Source organism: Marmota marmota, unplaced genomic scaffold (assembly GCF_001458135.2).
Source record: "Marmota marmota marmota unplaced genomic scaffold, marMar, whole genome shotgun sequence".
Classification (NCBI taxonomy): Eukaryota; Metazoa; Chordata; class Mammalia; order Rodentia; family Sciuridae; genus Marmota; species Marmota marmota.
In genome coordinates this window covers 43,897,332-43,906,745 of record NW_026000082.1, presented here as the reverse complement: position 1 = coordinate 43,906,745, position 9,414 = coordinate 43,897,332, and positions in this window count along the sequence as shown.

The following is a 9,414-nucleotide window of genomic DNA, read 5'->3' as shown; positions in this document are numbered from 1 at the left end:
TTGTTATTAATTACTTCTCAGCCGTTAAAAATTACGGAATTTTCCCCAACACTGCTAGAGAGAGAGAGAAGAAAGAAAAGAAAAACTCAAGGATTTTTGCATTACAAACTCTGGTTGCTCTTAAAAAGTCTACCAAGGCTAGATGCATGTCCCCCTAGGGCAGCAGCTGGCCTTGCTCCCCAGACACGACACACTCTCTGGTTTACACAAATCCTCCCTCCCCCAGATCATTCATTCATTTCCATTACCTGCCTGGGTGGCCCTTGCTGGCACTTGGGTTTGAGACCCCAGTGTGAATGGTTTCTAGCAGTCCCTCTGCCTGGTCCAGATGTCACACCACCTTGATTCCTAGTCTACTGCTCCATAACTAGTTGTGCCCAGCACACAGTGGCTTAAAGCATGACTTTGATTCCATGGGCCAGGAACTCAGCAAGGCCTAGATGCTCATCTTCCCCGCTCATCCCTCGTCTGGAGGGGCCGTGAGCTGCTATTCTGCTGGTAGATGAGATGGTATGGAGGGTGTGACAGCTTCGGTGGTCTGAGGCTTGGCAGGGATGACCAGAAGTCTGGACTCTGCTGGATCTGTCACCTGGAACATCTGCGTGTGGCTTCCCCAGAATGGCATGGCATCAAGATAGTGGGACTCATATGATGGCTCAGGACCTCCAAAGTGAGCATTCCTCAGGACCCAGGCAGCAGCCACAAGGCCTCTTTAGACCAAGTCTCAGAAACCCCAGAAGGTAATTTCTGCCACATTCTATTGATCATGCAAGTCACTAAGAAGAGCCTAGTCAGGGTGTGTGTGGGGGGGATGGGGGGGGTGAATTACACTCAATGTAAAGAATAGAAGAGAATCTATGTCACTTTCATCAACACAAGTCTATTATTCAAAAGTTCCTTTCTTAAATTAGAGGATGTAGATTAGTCCAAGTAAAAAGAATCTTATAATAATCCACTATACTTCATAAAAAATGATGTCTCTGGCTACAAAGCAGAAAGATAGGTGTGTACGGGAGATAGTACACTCTAAGCTATGCCCACTGCCCTTCTCAGAAGCCCCCTTTGGCCTGCTCTATCACATAGGACACTTAGGGTTACAAAGAATCGAACTTCAAACTCTTCATGAAAAAATAAAAGAAATTATTGATTCATACCAATGACAGTAAACACAAAAGTAAATATTCAGGACAATGTAAGTGGGTTTTGGGGTTGGCATTTTCTTCTCCTATCTGGTTTAAAAGAAAACTACATAAAGCAATAATGATAAAACCGTCAGTTGCTTACAGTAAGTAAAAATTTAATTTGTATTACAATAATTGCACAGAGGAAGAAGAAGGGAATGGTGCTTTATCTGATGCAGAGTTTCTATATACCATTAAAGTTAACCTCAATTTGAATTAGGTTATCTTAAGTTGAGATGTTAATTGCAATCTCCATGACAACCACTAAGAAAATTACATTGTAAAAGAAACAAGAAGAAAGTAAAATGGTAAACAGGAAAGTCTGTTTAACAGGAAAAGGAGTCTGTAATGAGGGAATCAAGAATGTAAAAAGACATGAGATATACTGAAAATAAATAGCAAAATGGCAGACATAAATCCTGCATTATCAATAATTATACTAAATGTAACTGGATTAAACACTCTATTAAAAAGGTAGAGGGATTAGCAATATGGATTTAAAAAAAAAAAAAAACATTGCCAAACTGAATACAGCGTACAAGCAACCTACCTCAGATTCAAAGATGTAAATAGATTGGCAACAAAAAGGTGGAAAGAGAAATACTTGATTCATGGTAAAAAAAAAAATAGATTTTACATTAACCTCCTATGGATCTAGGAGTTCAAATAATATTGTTAGGACTTCTCACCCACCTAAGCTTCCTTCTGTGTCAACTCCCCTCTCAGGGGACTCTGCCATTCCTGATGGCACTCAGAAGCTCTAGGCTTAGCAACTTCAATGCAAAATAACGTGGTTTTTTTTTTTTTTTTCGTCTCCTGTGCCAGAAAACTTCTAGTTTGAGTCTCCTTGGACAGCTTTGAGCCAGTTTCCAAAACCAGGCATGAATCATATGCCCTGACCTAGATTCCAAGGCAGTTTGGTTCCCCTTCTCCTGAACAAAATAGCCAACGAGTAGGAGGAGTGCTTCGACCGGAAGGCCAGGGATTCTACCCAGGACACAACAAACAGCCGGTCTCTCCACACAAGCATCGCGTCAAGGTGGGCTGCTGGGATGTTCTCTGACTGTGGATAAAGCGAAGCTAAATCAAAGATGGAGTCAAGCATATGTTTTTAAGTTTGTGTTTTAATTGTCCAAGAGTCTCTGTGCCAATTTTGCAAATCTCTTTAGCTCCCTGATACAAGGAACATAGTTAAGTTCTAAGGGATTTGGAAAAGGGAAAGTGGAATTTCACATCATGAAGCACCTGCTCCACACGTGGCCCCTTTTCCTAACCAGTCGTACCAAGCCGTGAAACCCTATGAACGAGATGGAGCTAGAGAGAAGCACGGGGTGGGCAGTCATTTGGCCAGTGTGCCTGTCTGGCACGTCGTAGTCTGGATTTCCACCCAAGTTGCCACAGTCCCAGAGCCCAGGGTGTTTGTCCCCACCAGAGATTATGCTACCTCCGTCACCTTGTGCAAGATGCCACAGCCACAAGTCTTCCTATAGCTGCGTGACCTCCTAGGTGCCCAGGTCTAAGCGAGACCTGGGAAGAAGCCAAAAAACCTGCCCAGGCTGGAATTCGGCTTCATTGACAGATCTGGGTTTGAACATTAGGATTAAAGCTAAATCAGAGAGATTGAAGATTGAGCCCTAGCAAAACGCAAAGTTAGAGTTTCTTGAATTTCACTGCCCTGGGAATATATTTCGCCCTCAGAGCCTGATTGTCGGTGGTTCACATAACTTGCATGTCCTGCTCGGCATGCCCGGGCGTCTCTGTGGGTAGACGTCGTTATCTGTTTGGGAGTTGGCCTCCTCGGGGTGATGGCTCATGATTCTGGCTTTTATTTGCCTCTCAGTTCCAGCTCACCTCACACCAAATCCTGTCTCTGCCTTCCTCTTGGTATCAGGGACGAATTCATGATGAAAACAGGGACGGTCACAGTTCACCTTCTCTCTGGGCTTCTCGGTGGCAGAGGCTGGTCACCACCCTTGAATCAGAGAGCTCCCTCATCCACACCTTTCTCTGAACATGCTCCTCTCATTGTTGATGGACAAGGCAGAAATTCCTACCTATCGTGTGCCCTACTAAACACAACTTCTCAGAAACTCAGCCATAAAAAAGCAGGGTGATGCTATCAGATTGGGCAGGGGGGTGTCAGGCAGACCAAAGAAAATAATCTACCTCATTCATCACGGAATTATAAAGTATTCCAATAAATCTTTCCTATCAAAACGATTTAGCCAGGCATCAGAGGATGCCTTAGGCTGAGCATAAATGTAGCACTTTTATTTATGAGAAACAAAAAGCCAGTCCCTACCCACAGCTAGTGAAAACTAAAAATTAGGAACTTGATTTTGTAGGAAACATGCAACCTCTACCACTTGTTTTTATTCCAACCCCCCTCCACCTTTTTTTTTTTTTTTTTTGTAAAAAATGAAAGGTTATTTTGCTAGCAGAAAACTGTTATTGTTGCTGAATTTGCTAAGAAAATTGGGCAATTTATCAGTGAAGATGGCAACAGAAAATACGCAGGGTTGCCAGAGGCCTTATTTTGCCATCCTCAGCAGCATTTAACAAGTTACCAAAAAATTCCAGGTTCCAGGATGGCAATAATGAAATGTGATCTCATGGACAGGTAGGTCAGTTCTGGATGGGTTTCCCCGGAGCATGTCCTGATGGACACCAGAAGACCCGCCACACTGTCAGATTCTTATTCGCTTTAATGATAGGTTGCTGGATCGAATCTCTGTACCTTACGCCACAAATCTCCCTGGAAGAGTTGGGACTAACGGCCAGGATTAAGTGACTATTTTCTCTGCTCTTGCCGGGGTAGCTCTTCCTTATCGACATTCCATGTCAGTTTTTTTGCTCTGAATAATGTCTCGTTTCGTAAAACACCAAAAAAAATAGTGTCGTGATTGGGAGCAGAATGGATGGTGTGGCATGGATGGGGTGAACACCATTCGGGGGAATAGAGGAGTCGGGGCAGTGATCATGGTGAACAGCAAAGCTGTTGTTATCGACCATCTTATAGTAACATGTTCTTTTTAAGGCCTCCTGCTTACATATTTCATAAACAGTGTGCTTGAGAAATGCCCAGCAAGGTTCAACGGATAGAATAAGAATGAGTGCTGAGCAGAGACAGAGAGCCCAGCTCCAAAGGGCTGTTAGGAAAAGCAGGAGATACACAGAACACGATGTCACTAGGTGGATGAAACACCGATCAGCCTCCTCAGAAGAGGTGTTGCCATGGCGACCTCTGTAAACAGTCAGCTCTTGGGGACCACAGAAAGTTGATGGGGAAGGCAGAGAAAGGTATGGCCATGGAATGGAGCCAGGATGTCAGGAATGGTGCCACGCCCACCGTTTAACAATCTACACCTGTCTATTAAGATGGAAGGTTTTCTCTGGAGAAGTTGTTGAACTGAACAGGGGGTTGTTTATTTAGGTGGGAAAGCCATATTGGGCAGTGGGGCGTCCTTTACTGAGAAAGAGAAAGGAAGGTTTTTCCTTGTGAGAAGACAACTTAGATGAACACTTGCCCTCTGGACCACTTTACTTTGCCAGCCAAGGAAGGTAGAGGTGAATGGGGAGTGTAGGAGGACGGTTTTCAGGAGTTAACTTGTGTGCACCAGGATTCTGTGCTCTGTAGTCAGTGTTCAAAATGGCGCCCAATGGCCCCTGACTGTTACTTACGTCCTGATGGAGTCCCGTTCCACGCTGAATAAAGATGACCTGTGTAGCCAATAAAATGTTGAATACATGATAGAATCTAGGCCCAGAAGCTGTGGGCCTGGCTCTGGGGAAGCAGCTGCCATGTGGTGAGGACACACTGGACAGCCCTCTATAGAGTCCCATGTGGTGAGGTGCCTGCCAACATCCACATGAGGGCACCATCATGGAAGTGGATCCTCCAAATCCCGTCTATCCTTTAAGTGATTCCAGCCCACTTCATGACTGGAATCTCACAAGAGTTCTGAGGGAGAACTACTCCCAAATTCCTGACCCACAGAAACTGTGAGATGACAAAAGTTCTTTTTCAGTCCACTAAATTGTAGAATAGCTTGTTAGGCAGCAGAAGCTGACTAATACAGCTGACTGTAATTCTTGTTTGGGGATTTGCTTCTGTAATTTTAAAATATTTCAATCCTTTACACGAAAAGGTAAAATAACAAGTAACAAATTCAGATACAAAGGGGATAAAAGTGCACATTCTTACATACTATTTTATACATTAAAACAATATCATTGTGTGCCATTTCATCTGAGGTCTAAAGCTATGCCACACACAAGGTCATTATATAGGACTTTTGCTCTGAGTGACACGGAAGAGCCACAGAACCCTAAGCAGACACGTCTATGTTCCAGAAGGCAGTCTAGGTATCCAGGTCATTATGTACCCAGGTATGCGCTGGGGAATCTCTGGGCATGGAGACCACCAGCTGTGGCCCTCACTACTTCTCAGTTCATTTATATTCAGCCACACTGAGAAAACTATCGGTCCTCGCTCCCCTTGAACTGCACTTTGGAGTTAATCCTAAAATAGAACTAGAAGGACACTGGGAGTATTCTGTTTGCCCACAAAGTTTCAGAAAAGCAGTAACAATTCTGTCCCTGGCTCTGATGCTGCCTAACTTAAGTCTAAAGACCCATTAGAAATGCGGCCGGGTCATGGAACCTCAGAATCTAAGTCCAAAATACCTTTGACTCAGCAATTTATAACAACAGAAATGTATTGCTTATAGTCTGAAGGCTGGGAAGTCCAAGATCAAGGTGGCAGCAGATTCAGTACCTGGTGAGCCCTCGCCCTGTGTGTTTCATAGATGGCGCCATCTTGCTATGTCCTCGTGTGGTGGAAGGGGTGAATAAATTCCTTTGAGCCTCATTTTCAGAAGGACACGAATTCCATTCCTAAGGACTTTTCCTTATCACTTAATCACTTCTCTGAAGGTTCCTCCCCTTATTGATTCCACACCAAGGGAATAGGTTTCAACATGTGAATTTTGAGGATACACAAACATTCAGACATGGGCAGACAGTATCAGTCAGTGATACTGCACTAACAAACAAGCCCAAAGCTCATTGCTTCAACCACCAGAGGTTTCGTTCTTATTAGTGCTCCATGTTCAGTGCAGGGGGAGGAGTCTCAGCTCACCATAACCCCCTAGGGCCCAGGCTAATGGAGGCTCCATCATCTAATAATCTTTCCAGATCGACATGATGCTTCTGGACTACACAAGAGAGGAAACAGGCAGCAGTTCAGTGCTCCAGCCCAGGAGGGTCACAGGGCACTTCTCTTTACCTTTCATAGTCACATGGGTACACCGTGTTCTAGGGGGTGAGGAAGTGAGGTTCTGCTGCACTTATCTGCAAGGGGAAGAGAACAGAATATTGATGAGCAACAGTAATGTCCACAAAGAACCCTCTTTTTCTTTTTCTTCACAGTGTACTGGGAAATGTAAGAAAATAGAAATTCAGGCATCTCACTTTGACTCTCTTTAAGACCTTTCTCGATGAAGTAGGGCATACAGTGAGGTGAATCCTGAACGTCTTCTCTCATTCTTATGAATTAGCCCTTGTTTACTAAGAACCTGTGTATGTTCAAGGTGCTGTGCCGGGCGTCATAGAAAGGGACAGAGTCCATTAGGTATGGTCCCTCCCTCAAGGGAAGTATGTGGGCTCGTAGTTTCAACACAATTATGAAAGTAAATTGCCTGGAATAATCACCACTTAATATGTTCCAAAGACAAATACACTTCTAGTTTCCTGGTGTCTTTTTTTTCCCCAAGTAGATGGGAAGAGAGTGATAAGTTCATTAACCACCAGTTCTAATTTCTTCTCTGAGTTCTCCTCCATGATCATCAGGACTCAGCAACACAGCCCGGGATTTGGGATATGTCCTACCTTGATTAGGTTTGGCGTGTCACCTTAGAACAGGGTTTCTGCATAAAATACAGAATGTCCAGTTAAATAAGAAGCTCAGAATAACAACAAATTCTAGTCTAAGTATGACCCACGCAACACTTGGGACATAATGCTAAAAAGTTACTTCTTGCTTATCTGAAACTCTAATTTAACCAGGCATCCCATACTTAACATTTGCTGACTCTATCTTTAAACCCTTCCTCATAGAAGTGCCACAGTCCGGCTGCAGCAAAATAACTGGGGGGTGACGAACAACTTGTATACATTGATACAGCAGGAGTGGGAGCCATTTATTGTAGGACAGGAGGGGTATATATACATTATACACAGCTTATCTTAATTAACATAAACTAGATACAGCAGTCAACCAATAAGGAATCTCCACACTTAATGGCTCGCTGGCGTTACTTCACAAACCACTCCCTCTGGCAAAATGCCAGGTGCCATCCTGACTTGTTTACAGACCCTAACATTTCCCCCTTTTGTTTAATTTAAATAACGACCATAGTGGTTTTTACACAAACACCACAAATAATCTGCTACAAACAGAAGGGGAGGATACAAAATGCCACAATACCAAGCCAATTGATGGCTCCATGCAAGAAGCCCTTGGAAAAATTATACCAGCAATGACACCATTAGCAAAGATACCGAGTTACAATTTGTTGTAGATTATAGTTTGTTGTCTCAGTCCAGGTAAAGCAGTGTCTCAATAGATTAACTCACAGTCCAGTTAAATCACAGTCCAGGTAAGTTCTGCAGGCAGCTAGCTTGATCCGAAGTCTCCTCTGGTTCTCAGCAACACTGGAAATCTCTCCACCCTCGTCCTCACTGGCACTGGGACGAAGGCAGGAACTCCGGCAATAATGGCTAAAGAAAATCCTGTAGTATTCCACTAAGAAAACAACCTTCTGAACAATTTAGTACATTATCTCAAGGTTTTTTACATTTGAAATAAGCCTTAATGGAGCTCATTACTCATCAGCCTCCAGGTGTGGGAGAACCATTGTAGTTACTGGCCTTGGAAATGATCAAACTTCAGGGAGGAGGGCAGTCTTCCACCTACAGCATCCCGGGCCGCCCCACTCAAACTGCCACCGGGCACAGGGAGCAAGAGCCTGCAAGACTGTGCCTCCAGGTCAGGTCTGGATTTGGGCTCTCGCAGTGGCATCCTGCTCCCAGGGCGGGGGGCGGGGAAGAGCCCGCTGCCGCAGCTTGGAAAGTCCTTGCTGTGCCATGACCGGCTCGAGCACGTGGCAGCCTCAGCGCCGATTCACGCACCCTCCGGTAACGAAAAGTATTCAGTAAATAGCCTTTTGCTGCAACTTTTTTCCTGATAATCCTTCCTCCTCTGAACTTCCTTTTTCTTTCTGACTAGAGTTCCTGGGCTTCCATCAACACATGCCCTAACTATTCTTGGCTCCACTGGGGTGCCTCCTTCCCTTATTAATTTACTTCTCACCCCTTCCATATTTTCATCGCAAAGACAATACAATACACTGAGACAAAACAAGACACAAACATACTGTATCAATCCTCTCCATTTTCTCAAAATGGCCATTTTTCCTCTCGCCCTATCTAGGGATGAGCAGATTTGCTCCCATCCTATCTAGGGATGGGCAGCTTTTTTTCGTCACTTACCCCCGAGTGTCCCGGGGCTCCAGGTATGGGCCACCATCTGCCGCAGTCCGGCGGCAGCAAAATAACCGGGGGGTGACGAACAACTTGTGTACATTGATACAGCAGGAGTGGGAGCCCTTTATTGTAGGACAACAGAGGTATTTATACATTCCACACAGCTTATCTAATTAACATAAACTAGATACATCAGTCAACCAATAAGGAATCTCCACACTTAATGGCTCGCTGGTGTTACTTCGCAAACCACTCCCCCTGGCAAAATGCCAGGCGCCATCTTGACTTGTTCACAGACCCTAACATACAAGTCTCTAAGCTCACTCGGCACCACGGCCCTTGCCACCATCGCACCGTCATTTCACACCAGCTGCACTCGACTCATTTCTGTTACTTTAACTCCCCCAGTGTGCATCTGCCTCAGGGCCTTTGCATGGGATGGGTCTCTGCATGGAACTCTCTGATTCTTTGAGAGTTGAGTCTTCCTCTTCTTTCTCCTTCTCAGCTCAAATGCCAGCTCCTCAGAGAGCTTTTCTCTGATCAGGGGCTCTAAAGTCACACCCTCTTGCTCTCTCCCCACCGCTCTCTGTCTCATGGCTGTTCACCACAGCAGCTGTCACTCTCTGCAGTGAGCCTAGTTCTGTGGCGCATCCTCCTGCTCTACTGTGTAAGCTCCCCGAGGGCAAGG